Below are 16,535 nucleotides of genomic sequence, written 5' to 3'. Positions count from 1 at the left end.
ATGATCACACCCACCTCAGCAGCAGGTCGGGACACTGGCCTGTCCTAGCTGTGTGCTCCCTCAGGCCACCCCTCCACCGTGGCGGTACACAGATGGGAAAGTTTCTGCAGACAACGGGCTTACATATATCATAAAGCTTAGAAATTGCAGCTAATATATTGCTTCTTTTTTATATCAGAGAAAACAGAGCAAGAAGGGAACATCCACATGGTCATGATCACACAGGTAACGTGTGCCTGTGCCAGATCCCAGGACCTGGACCTGGTGTTGGCCTCCTCTCTCAATTGAAGATGAATACACCCTCCTGGGAAAGCTACCAGTGCACCTCGCCTGAACTCAGTGCCCAGGACTGCTTCCATTTCACCTGGTAGACTCGTGAGTTTGGGGTCCTTGTTTCCCAAGGAAAGTGAGAGATGAGGAAAGCGCAGGGGATGCAACTCTGAGGGAAGACCCTCCTCGCAGGGAGCAGCCCTGACATGACACTTTCGTGGCTCTGGGGATGGATGGGTCCCACCCACGTCCCTCCTTCCACTCTCGGTACTGCCTCTATCCTCACAGCACCCACAGGGAATGGGCATCAAGGGTTTTGGAGGCATGTTGTCTGAGAGAGACAGCATCTGTGGGAAATTTTTTACTTGTACAAATCAAGGAAGGTACTTACCAAAAAATCTGTTGTCATTTATCTTAATTCTGCAAAGAACTTCGTTTATGTTTTTGGTGTTATGAAAACCTCTTCCAAGGATGGTTACATCAAAGTTTTCTGCAAGGGCAACATCCAAAGGTGTTTGTAAGGAGGGGTGAGTTCTTTTGTCTCCATATCTCATACTATGGCAGTGTGCCCCCAGTATGGAGCCCCCAAGGGACTCCTGGAGGAGACAGATGTTCTGAACAAACATCTCGTGTCTCCTGAGGCTCACCTGGTGTTTCTGAGGGGCCACTGTGAGGAGGCTGGGCTGAGCTCTCGGGCACTCTCACCACAGCTGCTAACCTGCACAGCCCATTCAAGGCTCCACCTAGTCCCGTCTCCATAAATAACCCAATGTGGGTTTTCAATCTTTAAGTCCTGAGGCTCCCTAAGGGGTGCAGGCAGTATTCTCTAACCTCTACCAGACTGCCATCTTAAACAAGATTGGCATGAGACAACACAGGTTGTGCCACTCTGTCTCTTGCTTGAACTGAGCACCCTGGCCTGGTTGCTTGTGAAATTATTTGATGTATGGGGTCTGTTTCTCTTCACCACCTTTTTTTGTGCCTATGGCAGACTGGTGAGCTCAGGAGCAGCTGATCCTGTACCAAAGAATCCCCCTTCCCTTAGCTATGAGGCAGATCCCTGAAGATGATTGTTGTTCCTCCTCTTACTGACACTCTGGGGCCTCCTAACTTCCCTACCTAGGGACTCATGGAAAGCTCTTCCTTCTGCAGTGTGGGGACTGATTTGCTAAGGGACATCCTGTCCTACTCCTTGATTGGACACATGGGATCTCTTCCCTTGGAATAAATATCCGGGGACGCAATGACAGCAGCTACGGGTTTGGTTGCCGGGATTTAGACAGGGTACTATGAAGGCCTTCTTGCTTCTTGCTGCTGAGACTGATGCCTCAGTCTTATATCTAGCTAATTCCACTGGCCTGTGCTTGATATGCCCAATGGATTCAGTTAATTAACTGGAGGGACCAGTTCTTGAAATGACAACACAATCTTGAACTTGGCAGTTTGGATTTCTCTTGGATCAGGGCTTCCTCCAGCCATCATAAGGCAATGTTTGTAAATTCTTTGCTTTGAAGAAAATAGATTCTAGTGCTGTGGACAGAGTTTGATCTGCTGATTAGCTTTGTAGGCCTTCAAGTGTCTTCAGAAACATGGGTCCCTTGCTCCAGGTGGCTGGCCATGGGAAGCGTTCTTCTGACCCAGGTCAGGGTGCTCCAGCCTTCCTTGCAAGGGTACAGAGGCAGAGCCAGCTGACTGGGTCTGGATGTAGCAGGTCAGGCTGTGTGCTATTGCCCGGGAAGGGTGTGGTTACCTGTGGAGCAAAGCTGCCAAGGTGGGACAGCACAACCTGCACTCACAGGCTCTCAATGAAAGAGGCCTTCTAGCAGAAAGTAGTGCCTGGACCTCCTCACCACAGAGCTTCAGGATCTCCTGGGAGAGTGGGCATCCTTATCTTGGTCCAGCTCTCAGGAGAGGCCTTCCCCTATTACCCTGAGGATGGTGTCAGCTGGGAGTGTTGGTGTGGAGGGATGATGGTAAGATTATGTTCCTATCAAGACACTGGACATTGAGCAGGGTCTAGTTTTTCTCTTTTTCATTTTGCTGATGAATTACACTCATGTTTCAATAACTATATCAGTCCTGCATTTCTGGCGTGATCCCAAATTTGCTCTGAAGTATTTTACTTACTTGTGAGATGTTGGGTTTCATTGCTAGTATTTTCTTTAGGGATTTTAAAATATATTTTTCCTCTTTTTTAAATTAAACTTTAATTTTGTGATTAAAAAATGAATTATACTAACTTAAAGTGGTGATCATTTCAACTTTTATATGTCAAACTGTTATATGATATACCTTCAACTTACATAGAACTGTATGTCAACTCTAGCTCATGAAAACTGGGAATAAAGAGCATTTACATGTATGTATTCACATCACACACATTTAAACAACAAACTTACACTACATCCATCACACACATCCAAGCACAATGTACAACACACGCAAACATACATGCCTTTCTTTAGAATAAGGTCTCAGCTCTTACCTCCCACACAGTACTCGGTCGGTTCCATTTTTGTAACTTCAATGCAGGACATATCTGCGATCTGAAACAGAGAGTGGTTCGGTCAGGAAAAGTGGAAAGTGGGCATGGTAAGAGCCACCTCATCCCACCCCCCCCTGCACCACCCCTTTCTCACGAAGTCAGCGACGTTCCTGAGATCAGCAAATCCAGTGTCCACACCAAACACGTGCTTCCTGCTGTCCGCAATATCCATGAGCTACAAGAGGAGCAGAAGCCTTAGACCCACAGCAGGGTGAGGGGGCAGGGGACCCCATCCCAGTCTTTAGGCTCAGGCTTCATGCCATGTGAGACTCAGTGCCGCACCCTGGCCTCGCCAGCAGCCCAACTTTCTGGACTGGAAAATTCTACCTGTTCCCCAGGTCTGTGGGCTCATACAACACTGTTACTCATTTCTGCAGTGGTCACATGTTGTCCAGTTATTTGGAGTGAGTTAGAGAACCATCCTCTGGGTGGCCCTTCCAGAGCTCCCACAATGAGACTTCTCAGTTGGCTCCTGTTCTGAATTACCTGGTATTTCCTGTAGGTGTTTACACCCAAAGCGTAAACAGTCCCTCCCATTTGTCGAGTCAGCCGAGCCTAAGACAAAGACTGTGTTAAGTGCAAATCACTGAACATGTGGAGTAAAAGCTGGTAAAGGTGGGCTGGACTCACTTCGTTCTTGGTTTCCTGAAAGGCCTCTGGCGTCAGTGCTCCATCAGTCAGGGAGATAACCATGGAGTGAACCTTCTCTCCTGTGGGAGAAGCAGGAGTGGCCTGGTTAGTAAAAGTTCTCAGAGTGAGAATGCCACAAGTGAGAGGGCCACAGCACTGCCCCCAGCTTCCTCCCCTTGGGAGAAGCTGCCATACCCCAGCACCCCCATTCCTGAGCACCTTGAGGGTTGTGGAGCAGCTGCCTGGAGGGAAAAGACACCTTAGCCACTCACTTTACCGAGTTGGAGCCTGAGCCTGGCTGAGGACTTTTCTTACTGGATTTTCACTGCTACAGATGGCAGAGGCTTTACCCTGAGAGGCAAATCCAGATATTTCACTGGACAAATGACACCTTTCCCAATAGCAATGCGGGAGCACACCCACCCGACTGAAACAGATGTCCCGCAGGCTCAGAGGAGGCTGGGGCACACCTGCTGGCCCCTTAGGACCAGTGAGTCAGAAACTGAGGTCAGAGGTCTTTGGGGAGTGGACACTGAGTCCTGCTGTAAGCCTTTCCCACTGCTGTAAGTCTCCCCACTTCCACCTGTTGTGCCCGGAGCATCCACCCTACAGACTCAGTCCCAATGGAGATGGTGCTGGGCTGACACAGCTGCTAGCCCTGGGGACACACAAGTGCAGGAGGAGCATCAGCAGCGGGAGATGATGAAGGGGAAGGAGGCAGCTCCAGCCATGGGAACGTGGCAGAGTGTGGTCAGCAAGGGAAAAATCAAGTTCTTTTCTTCCATAAGTGGAGTCTTGTCTGCTTGAGGTGCCCTGGCCTTTCTCCCTTTTCCACAGGCTCACCTGTATGTCAGGTGCCTCATACTTAATAAACATCAATAATGTACACCCAGGAGCCCACAAGTCTCAGAATCATCAGGAGGGCTGGCTTTTCTCCTCTGTGCACAGATGAGGAGCCTGAAGTGCATATTGGGTAGGAAACTGGCACGAGAGTCAGCTCCAAGTGGGGGCCACCAGACTGCTGAGCCCCCGGCCTGACTGTCCAGGATCCGATAGTTTCGAAGTCAGCAGAGCTTACCTCCAGAGTTTGCATTGGCGATCTGCTCATTGACCTGCAAAAACAGGAAGGCATGTTGAGAGGACTCGGTGATATTCTGAGCACTTGCTAAAGCAGGAAATATTCTTAGAGCTCTGGCCGTACCGCTTTAAATCCTTCCTGCATGTTTGTGGCTCCGGTAGGCACTGTGTTGCGTAGTCTATTGAGACCGTCTTTGATTTCTTTTCTAAAAACAATGAAATGGAGTGTTGAAGTAGGAAGAAGGGTGGAGTGTTCTCAAACAGCCCCATCTGTGCTGGCACATTCTGCACTGGGCAGACCAACCCGGACGAGGGAGGCCACAGTCAGGAAGCCTGCCATGGCCCTTAGGCCGGAGTCTTTGAAATTGACCTTCTTTGTACTCATTACTGTATCAGGTTCACAGCCCCAGAGGGCTTCATGAAGGGGCTGTCTTACCAACAACAGGCAGAGTGGGGAGCAGTTGTGACTGCGCTAGTGTGAACCTGGAACTAAATGGGACTGCCAGGACTGCCAGTTCCTCAGGGGTCCCCAGTGGGGCTCATCACCCTCTACCAGGCAAGGCTGATTTTGGTAAGGGTCACCCTGGCAATACCCCTGCTCTGTCCCTTCCTTCCTGCCCTGGACCGCTGAGGGTGACTTGGAACACACAGCCTCTTTCCCTTTAGGATTCGTTCTGAAGGAAGTAGCGAAGGTTCTTTGAGTGTTGAACTTTGTGATTTCAGGATCTCCTGACAGAAAGGACCTAAGGCCAGGGAAGGGGACTTAACTGCTGTCTATGCAGGCAGAAGAGCAGTGAGATGTAAACGGCAACTGTGTTGTCACCTTTGACCCACTGCTAAAGTAGATAGCAGGTAGAATTGGAACAAAATTTGGAGTGGGAGCTCAGATCAGCCTGACTGAAACTGAAGATCTAGCTGGCACAGCAAGGTTGAGGAGAGCTGGGCTTCATGAAGAATGGTTTCTCACCTCAGACAGAACTACTGCCATGGGACAAGGTCTGATAGTCTCAGGTGCATCCTTGCATGGCCCAGCCCTGGCAGGTAAGGGCCCAGAAACCATGATAAGTGGAGGTCAAACAAAGTTCTGACCCGCCCAGCAAGTCTCTCCTTCTCTTGCTTTTTTGGACATTTTTTTGTTGTGTTGACCGCACCTACCTGGGCCTGCAACCCGGCACCAAGCTCAGTAACCTTTACTGTGGCCAAGGTTCTCCCTGCACTTCCCCTACACCCCACCCACTCCCAGCTCTGCTCATGGCAATGATGCCAGGTCCTGGGATGCTCAGCCAGCCCCACTTCTCTTAAAATGTCATCACATTTTTTATATGAGACCCTTATTCTTCCAGCTATTCAGAAGCTCCAGAACTTCCCAGTTTTGGGTCTTTGGGCACAGTTCTGGGACCACTTATGCCCAGTTGGGATGCATTTGTCAGACCTCCTCAAACATGCAGCCCTCCTGGTGTTCAGGTCCCACTCATGCCATCCCGGAGCTAAGCTCCCCACACTGAAGCCCCCATGAATTCTGCCTGGTCCTTCTCTGTCTCCCTCTTCCCCACTGTCACAGGTGCCCCAATCAGGGCCATGTTCATAAAGGACCCTCATGTCTGCTCCATCAGTCTCCGGAATCCTCACATATCCTGTTCTAAGAAAAGGGAAGGTCACTGAGGCGAGGACTTGGGACAAGGGAAGGACAGGGCTGGAGGGGCAGAGATTGTCTAGAAACACAGGGGTTGCCGGTGAGAATGCAGGCTTTATCAGAGGGGCTGGGAGTAGAGGCTGGGGGTCAGGGTAGACATTGAAGGGGAACCAGGCCAGCCCAGGACGCAAGCATGAGGGCTCCTGACTGAAACTCAGGACCGTCTTTAGAGTTTTCCCTGTGGCCTCTGTCTGCCCCCCTGCCAGTGCCACTAGGTCTGCCTTGAGGGACAGAAGCTGAACTTACTTGTCCGAGGTGAGCTTTAGGACGGTGTCGCCCTGTGTGGAGTAGGTGACGATTGAGACCCGCATGTTTGGGCTGGGGAGGAAGCACATGTTTGTGAGAGTCATAAACACAGGCTCTTAGTGATGCCCATGAGCAGCCAGGGAGGGGACACCTGCCTGTCTTCACTTCACTCTATCCTGGGAGCACTTGCTGAGTTCCAGAAGTTACCATAAATTTAATAAAGGAGTCTGAGGCCATCAAATGTGTGGCTCTCCAGGGAGACTGTCAGGGTGGTGTCCTGTTTCATTCCAGATCCCAACCTTTATTGTACTATCCTTCTGTTACACGCACACACACACACACACACACATGCATGGTTCATGTCTCACATACTAGGTTTAAGTCCCTACGCCTACCCACAAGTAGCCTCTCTTCTACTGTAACTTGTTTTGGAAACTCATGGCCTTTCTCTATTGGTCTATGTTTCCTTACTCCCTCCCATCTAAGAGAAATTATTGTCCCCTTTGCCACTCATTCACATTCCTCTGTCCCTTTCCTCTCCCTGCCCATGGTCTTCTGGGTCACAGGCCCCCTTTGCCCATTATTAGATTATTACCATAGTCCCTGCTGTGCTCCCTGTGCTCCTGGCTCTTGTTCCCACTCATTTTACCCACCGTTACCAGTTTTCCTGGAGCATAATCCTCATCACCCACACTCAGCCCAAGAGTCTTTTATAACTTCCTGTTGCTCACAGCAATTGAGGCCTCTTGGCTTGGCTGTAAGAGTCTTTTTGCCCTTGACCCCAAGCTGCTCTGTCCCAGACTCAATTCCATTCCTTTGTGAGTTAACCCCTCTCTCCCCTAAACAGATCACTCTCTCCACAGGAAGTCTCCCGGATGCTTCTTGTTACCCTGTCTTTCCTCATTCTTAACAGTCCTAGTTCAAATGTCCATGTCCTGTGGGAAATCCATCCTTGAGATTTTCTCTAGGAATTCTTTTTCTTTAAAGTTGCCATGAGGGTTCTTTACCATTTCCTTTGGAACTATTTAAACAAGTGTTTTTGACTGCCTTACTGGTTAGCCTGGTTTATGATCTATGACCTCCTCAATTCATCTAGTATTCCCTAGACTGTGACTTGACACCAAGACTGGAAACACCTGAAGTCTCTAGGACCTTTGGAGCTGATGGAACCAGAGTGAACCACATTTTGGACTGGTTCAGAACTCCACCTGGGGCTTCATGCTGCTGATCCAAGTGACACCCATGCCCACTGGGTCTAAGCAGACAAGCACTCTGCCTGGCACTGCAAAAGCCCCGCCACACAGAGAAGTCATACTTGTCAAATTTTTTGAGGAAATCCTCTACGAAGCCATATACATGTATCCAGTTGGTGTCCACACTTCCTGACCTGAAAATAAAAAGAAATGGAATAGGGTGAATTCTTTGAGTTGGCAGAGTTTATCTGAAACCATCCAACAAGCTACTCCCACCCCACTATGCTGCCACACACTGTCAGCAACCCCACTGGGCCTTCCTGATGGTGACTTTCGTCATTGTAATGGGAGGGACGGCACCAACAGGTTTGTGTGCTTGCAACTTGGGGATTCAAGAATGAGACCCTGTGGAGGCAAACAAGGATGTTTGGTTGTGCCACACTAGCTCTAGATAAGACATGAAGTAGGATGTATTTCTGGAAAAAAAAAAAAAAAAAACTCCTACATTCTGTAACTCTCAGTCTCCTGGTCCTTCAAGTCCTTGGAGAATAACCATGGCCAGCTCTCTGCCTTTCTTACCACTGAAAAGGCGTGTGCAGATGAATGGTGAGCAAGGGTCTTTGCCACCACTTCTCAACATAGAGTTCTTTGCTTGTCCTCTCCACAGCCTCCCTGAGGCTGTATGTAAAACTGCCAACACGTGATGGGGCAAGTAAGGAGAGATGTGAATCATGGTGCTAAGATTACCACTCTTTGAACATTTATGTCTCTAAGCCAGAGGAAATGTATGAATATTATGATTCCCATTTATACACGAGGAAACTGAGATTCTTACAGTTATGCAATTTGCTACAATTTTCATGACTGGCATGGATCTAAATTCTGACCTACTGTCAAACCCATGCTCTACCTATTGCACTTGGCAGTGACACTTCCTAGTCTCAGTGTGAACTGCTGTGTCAGACGATGCTGCAAAACTCTGATAACTGACCCATTGTCTTAGAAGCTCTCATGTGAAACTGCATGACTACTTCTTTCCTAACTGATGATAGCACTTTCCACTTTCCTTCCATTATTCCTCTATTTTCTTCTGAGTAAAATGATTTTCCACAGAATAGTTAAAGGAATAATAATCTTCAATCTCACCACCTACTCTGGAAAATTTCAAATGTGTGGTAATTTTGGAGGAAAGTGTGTCAAAGGCAGTGGAAATCCCACAGGTACTTACAGGTCCCTGCGAAGGTGAGTGGGCATGGAACAACCACAGGGACTCTGCCACACAAAGCTCTTAGCCTGCTTTAGCATTCTGCTCTTAAATGAAGATAGAGATTGTTAGGGGGAAGGATGTCCTGAGCGAATTCCATACAGGTTTTGTGGATGCACCCCCACTCCATCAAGACACTGGGAACTACAAATCCCATGATCCCCAAAGAGAAGTTGCAAGGACCTAAGGGCAGAGTTCAGCAGCCATTTGCTCTGTTTGTAAATAAAACCAGCCATCTTAGTGGGGTCAGGGCTCACAAAGCTTGTGCTCTTGGCCAGGCAGGTTTGGTGTCAGCAGGTCACTTGGGGTTCCAGGTAGGCGGAAAGGGTAGGACACATTTAAGACTTTATCTCCCTCTTTTCTCCATGAGTTGTACATTTCCCCATTTCCTTTTCCCTTGTAAATAAACCTTTGTTAACCTTTTGTGTGTGCCTGCAGTATAGGTCCCTTTTAAGCACATGGGTGAGGACCCACAGTCAGGCAACCTGTTTTAGAGCGGGGTTGCCCTGTAACAAGATCACCATATTTTGAGGTGCTACTATTATAACCTGAGGACAAAAATTCTAGTGATTTAACTGCTGAACGAAAGGGTAGGAAAGAGCTGTGTAGGGGAACATAGCCACTGGAAACCTATAATCTCTTCTCCTGTTATTAGAAACAAAGTAATAATGCCGGACTGAAATCTGGAAGATTTGTAAGTGCTGTCTTTGAGGAATGGGATCAGAATTGGAGACAGTAGGAAAGAAGCCTCAAATTTTTGTAGGAACTTTGTAACAGTGTTTGATTTTCAATTTGTGTTCATGCATTTACTTGATAATTGTTAAAATAAAATTAAAAACAAATGCTAGTAGCATGATGGGATGTTAACGAAAAGGCAGATTTCAAAGCTCCAAGTCCTGGTTTCCCTAGAGAAATGTACAATAAACAAGCAGAGGCTAAAAAGGGAAGCAGAATATACATGATGGAAGCCCAATCTGCAAAGGTAGGCAGAACAGAAGGAAAAAAAAAAAGCTGTAATGTCAATATATCACATTTAGGAAATAATAAGTTGTCAGTAGCAAGTTCTTACGTATCAGTAATCACTCTGAATTTAAATATATTGAATTCATCAGGCAAAGATAGCAGTGTGATTTGGTGGACAGATAAGGCCAGTTTTGGATGTATTGCTATAAAAATAGACATTTCACTTTAAAAGCAAACAGAGATTGAATGTGAAGGGATGAAAGAAGATATTTCATGCAGGGGAGATATTCATATTGGATAGCCATAATAGACAAGGTAGATGTTAAGTCACAAATGTTCACATGAGTGAAAGTTATTACATAGTGATAATGAGGTCATCACATCCCAAAGACACAAAATGTGCCCCCAACACCTGTGCACATAGATGTAGCAGGTCAGAAGGAGGAAAAAAATAACATATTTGTAGATAACTTCAACACCTGATTTTTCAACAGTGGATAAGTCATCCTGAGAGCCTCTGGGCTACTGTTTCAACTCTGGGACCTGCCCCCTTCCCGGGAGATGGCAGATACTTTCCCTGCTCTCCCCCAGGCCTGTCTGAGGATGGCACAGTGCAGGGAAAGGGCTTTGAAAACAATCCAATGCTTCCATGAGGTCATCGACATCATACCATCGTTATTACTGAAGAGGGGAGGTTAATTCTCAGCCCAACAGGGGAGCTGGAAATGATCAAGGCCGTGTCTCCAAGCCAATGCCCTGGACCCCTTTCCTTCTTTAAGGTCATAAAGGCTTATACAGAGCCCAGCTTTCTCGGGACCACACCCAGAGAGCAAAGTGTTCAGAAAACACATTGATTGTAGCAGAAAGTAGCAAAAACTCTTAGACAGCGAAGCAGTGACACTACAGAGGGCCTGAGACAACTCAGCAGTCTTTCTGGAGTCCAGTAAAACTGGAGTCATTTAGGTGAGAGACAAAACCAAGCATAAAATGATAACCAAAAACCCAGGACATGATTAAAAAGTGCTGAGAAAGGAGCTCCCTGTAATGCCCCCCAAGTCTCTGGTCCGGTAGGAGGTCCACTCACTTGTCTATGATAAAATAGAGGTCAAGATTGCTCTGGCAGGATTTACTGTCAACTGCCCGCTTCTGCATGGTCCCGTTTTCATGGCTGTGGCCCTGGCTGGTGCTCTCCCCATCCAGGTTGATGTTGCTGTGCAAGTTTCTCCTGGCCCGACTAAAGTGGTGGAAATCTAGCCAGGTTGAGGCTCTGTGCTGGTATGCCCCACTGCTTGGCAGCAAAGGGGGCAAAACCAGCAGGAGGATGAATGCAAGCCCGGGTACCCCGGGGCAGCTGCTTCCCATTTTCTGGGCAGCTGCAAGGGACACTAATCTCTTTTAGTCAGGCAAAATGGGACCTTCACTCTTTCGAGCAATGTACAGGGGCTTTACCCCTTTAATCAAGTCTTTCCTTTAATCAATAACAATAGCCTCTACTAGTAGACCTGCACTAAGGGCAGAGTAGGACTGATACTGGGTGGAGGCCGCACTGCCTGCCAGGGTGTCTCCCTGACCCATAGAGACATAATACCCTATGTTGTGATGGACAGGAAGGTTGGCATGGCGACCCTGTGGTCTGTAGCTCTGCTCACTGTCTTGCCTACTGACATTCCCAGGGGGGAGTCAGGGCATCCTTGATAGGGCTGTGAGAGGAACTTCCATTTGTCCCTTATCCTGAGCCCTCACTGATGGCCGTTAAAGTCCTCCGGGAGGTTGAGTCTTTGTGAACTGCCAGAGCAGCTGGGGTGGCTTAGACAAGGACATCACTGTGGTTGAGGGCGTCGCGGCTGGGAGACCAGAGTGTTGTTATGGCCATTTGAGTGAACAGTGATGTCTTCCAGGGGGTGGGAGGGTCTAGAAGTTGAAGAAAGTGGTACAATTTTGTTTGTTTAGGAGGGATTCCCCTTATCCATTGATGGGAATCAACCACCCAAACTTAGTAAGTCAGAGAAGAACCATTTTATCATGCTCATAGTTTGCATGGACCAGAAGATGAGAGAGAACTATACTGCCTTGTTTGCTCCACGGAAATCATTGGAACCCCCTGAACTTTTAATTTTAGAAGCAGCACCCCATCTCTATTCACCCCAAATCTTCATAACATTTTATTACAATCATATGGTTATGGGGATCCTTTGGAAGGATGTGAATCTGCAATCCAGACTCCTAATCCAGACTCCCCCTATCAGTGACCAAGGCAGTGTCTCCTCTAATTAGGTGTTCAATACCTTTCATGAAATTTCCCTAAGAGAGCTTGACCTCTTCTGTCAGGTGACTTCTCTAAATGCCTTATCATTTTGCTGCCATTGCAAATTTGATGTTTTAAAAATACAGTTTTCAGTTTATTGATAGCACAAAGAAATGTTTTAATTTTTGTCTATTTAACCAATTTGTTAAAATCTCTTGGTCTAAAACATTTTCAGTAAAATTGCTTTAGTTTTTTTTTTTTTTTTTAGATTTATTTTTATTTATACAAGAACTGGGGCACAGGCCAGAGGCGCAGGAGGGTGAGATGATTCACCAGAGAGAGTGGGGATCAGAACAGGCAGACTGACTGAAGTACACTGCTAAGGGGAGCAGCGGGCAAGACAGGAGAGTTCTGCTGCATCATGTGGGTGTCTCCCCGCCCGACCGCTAATTGAACCCACACTGCAGAGGCTATGGACGGCTTCACGGCCCTTTGCTCAACCCACTGCGCCACCAGGAAGGCCCTGTCTGGGTTTTTATGAAAAACTAAAAATGCTGCCACATTCTCCAGTGAAATGACACTAGATCTGTTGTGGTGGTTCTTGACTTGAAGGAACACTTTAACACATAACCTTGTGAATGATGTTTTTTGAAGGCTTTTGGTAGCTACCCTCTATCGGGTTAGAAAACTTATCTGCTTAGTCTTGGTTTCTACAACTCGTAAATGATTGTTTCATATTATCTAAATTTGTTTCTGCTTATTTTGTGAGGTATACATATATTCACTCAAATTATTTTTTTCACTGATTTATTTTATTTTATTTTATTTTTTTAAGCAATATTTGCTTCCCCCCACTCCCTCAGGTTGAGTCCCCATAGAATTTTCTTCCCCAAGGCACCCGTGCACCATCACCACAGTCCTCTGTGCTCCTCCCTTCTCCCTCTCTCTGATTCCTTTCCCTCCTCCTCCCCTGCAGTATGTCTCTGATTTATAATTGTCTGTTTTTGCTTTGTTGTGTTTTGTACTTTTTTTTTTTACTCTGATGTCTTATTTTGTTCCCCTGTATTCCTGTTATAAGGGAAACCAACTGATATTTTTCTTTTTCCTTCTGGCTTATTTCACTGAACATAATTCCTTCTAGCTCCATCCATGTTGCTGCGAATGGCATGAGTTTATCTTTTTGTGATTGCTGAATAATATTCCATTGTGTATATATACCACATCTTCTTGATCCAGCCATCTATTTTTGAGCATCTGGGTTGTTTCCAGGTTTTACCTATTGTCAACAGTGCTGCAGTAAACATAGGTATACAGGTGGTCTTTTGAATCAATGTTTTGTGTCCTTTGGGTAGATCCCTAGGAGTGGAATTGCTGGGTTGTATGATAGCTCCATTTTTAGTAGACTGAGGAAACTCCAGACAGCTTTCCATAGTGGTTGGACCAGTTTGCACTCCCACCAGCAATGTAGGAGTCTTCCTTTTTCACTGCATCCTTACCAACATTTGTCGTTGCTTGTTTTTTTCATATGGGCCATTCTTACTGGTGTAAGATGGTCTCTCGGTGTGGTTTTGATTTGCATTTCCCTGATTATAAGGGATGTTGAACATTTCTTCATATGCATGTTGGCCGTTTGCATTTCTTCTTTGGAGAAATGTCTTTTAAGTTCTTCTGCCCATTTCTTGACTGGATTGTTTATTTTGTTTTTGTTGAGCCATGTGAGTTCTTTGTATATCTTTGTGATCAGTCCCTTATCAGTTGAATGAAGTGCAAAGATTTTTTTTTCCCAATCAGTGGGGTGTCTGTTTTAGTTAGTGTCTCTTTTGCTGTACAGAAACTTTTCAGTTTGATGTAATCCCAGGTGTTTGTCTTGCCTTCACTATCACTGCTTTGGGTGATGAGTCTTTAAAGATGTTTCTGAGATGTATGTTTTGTAGTGTTTTACCTATATTTTCTTCAATATATTTTATGGTTTCAGGTCATATGTCCAGTTCTTTTATCCATTTTGAGTTTTTTTTTTGTGCACAGTGAGAGGTAGTGGTCTAATTTCATTTTTTTTTGCATGTGGAGGTCCAGTTTTCCCGGCACTGTTTATTGAACAAACTGTCCGTGTTCCATTGCATATTCTTTGCTCCTTTGTCAAAGATTATTCCTATAAGTGTGGCTTTATTTCTGGGCTCTCTATTCAGTTCCATTGGTCTGTGTGTCTGTTTTTTTTCCAATTCAAAACTGTTTTAATTACTATGGCTTTGTAGTATTGTTTGAAGCTTGAAAGTGTGATACCTCTTTTCTCCATTGTTTTCATCAGTAGGGCTTTGGCTATTCATGTTTTTTTTTTTTTTTGTGGTTCCATATGAATTTTATCATTATTTGTTCTATTTCTTTGAAGAATGTCATTGAGACTTTTATTGGAATAGCCCTGAATCTGTATATTGCTTTTGAGAGGATGGCCATTTTAATAATGTTAATTCTTCCAATCCATGAGCAGGGGATGTCTTTCCATTTCTTTGTGTCTTCCTCAGTATCTTTTAACAGTGTTTTATAATTTTCTTTGTATAGGTCTTTTACCTCTTTTTATTCCCAGGTATTTGATTTTTTTTTGGTTTCAATTATAAAAGGGATGGTGTTCTTGATTTCTTCTTCTTCAGATTGATTGTGTATGGGAAGGCTACTGATTTTTGTGTGTTGATTTTGTATCCTGCCACTTTACTGAACTGATTTATGAGTTGAATTAGTTTTTCTGTGGAGTTTTTAGGGTTCTCTATGTACATTATCATATCATCTGCAAATAGTGATAGTTTTACTTCTTCTTTCCCTATTTGGATTCCTTGTATGTCTTTCTCTTGTCTTATTGCCCTGGCTAGGACCTTCAGTATTCTATTGAACAGCAGTGGTGAGAGAGGACAACCTTGTCTTGTTGCTGATCTTAAAGGAAAGGCCTTCAGCTTTTTGCCATTGACAATAATATTGGCAGTGGGTTTGTCGTGTATGACTTTTATCATGTTAAGTTATGTTCCTTCTATCCCGAGAATTTCAAGGACCTTCATCATAAACGGATGTCAGACTTTGTCAAATGCTTTCTCAGCATCTATTGATATGATCATATGGTTTTTATTTTTCTTTTTGTTGATGTGTTACACTTATTGATTTTCATATGTTGAAACATCCTTGTGCCCCTGGGTTGAATCCTACTTGATTGTGGTGTACTATCCCTTTGATGCATTGTTGATTCTGTGGGCAAGTATTCATGCACATTAATATGGTCAATTATCAAATCAAGTTAAACCTTTTTATGTTTATATAAATAGACCCAACTTGGCCTGATAATTTTTTTTATAAAAAATGGCTGGATTATTTATTCTTAGTTTAGATTTTTTTTTATTTGAATCTATAGTCATGAGAGAGGCTGCCAGCAGTTTCCCATTTTCATGCTGTTCTCATCTGGTTTTGATATGTGTGACTAGCCTCATTATATACGATTAGGAATTTTCCTATTTTCTGTTTGATGAGATTTCAAAGGTGATCACAGTGGACTGCTTCTTGATTACTTGTTATCAATCAACTGTGTCTGGAGTTTCCTTTTTTAAATGTGTTTTTTTTTTAATTTTATATTTATTTTACATCATTCTTAATTTTTGTGCAATGTATTCAGTGAAACCAAATAAGATATCAGGAAAAAATAATTAGAATAAATTAAAAAAACAAAACCAACAGGCAACAATAAATCAGAGAAATACTGCAGGTCGGGGGAAGTAGAGGTATCAAATCAGGGTATGGAAGAGCACAAGAGACTATGGCGAAGGTGCAGGGGTGAATTGGCAGTGGGAATTTTATGGGGACTACATCTGAGAGGAGAACACATTCATTGTGACTGGAGTTTTCTTGGTGATAAGTCTTTGACTATTTACTGAATCATGGACTGAGTTGTACCTCCATCCACATTCATATTCTGAAGGCCTAATCCCTAATGTGCCTGTATTTGGAGATGGGGCCTTTAAGAGGCTGGCAGTCAGGTTAAATGAGATCATTAGTGTGGGGCCCTAATCCTATGTACCTGGGGGCCCAATAAAGGGAGGACAAGAAATCCAGGCCCAGAGGGAAGCCCCATGAGGACCTATGGAAAAGCGTCTTCCAGGAAGAGTAGCCACCTCTGAGACCAACCAGCTGGCTCTTTGACCTTGGACTTCCAGCCTCCAACTCTGTGAGAAAATAAATGTATGTTGTTTCAACCACCCAGCCCGTGGTTCTGTATTACTGGAACCCAAGTAGATGAACACACATGACTGCTTAGTGCTTCTGTTTCTTTTATAAATCATTTTAGACAGGAGTTTGGACATTTGTTCATCAATATTGTTATGAAGTTGTATTTGATATTTATATTTTTGCTTTACCTATGCAAATATAATCTCATC

Source organism: Talpa europaea (genome assembly GCF_964194135.1).
Source record: "Talpa europaea genome assembly, chromosome: 10".
Classification (NCBI taxonomy): Eukaryota; Metazoa; Chordata; class Mammalia; order Eulipotyphla; family Talpidae; genus Talpa; species Talpa europaea.
The sequence above is the reverse complement of the archived record's forward strand: the minus strand, read 5'-3'. Positions refer to the sequence as shown.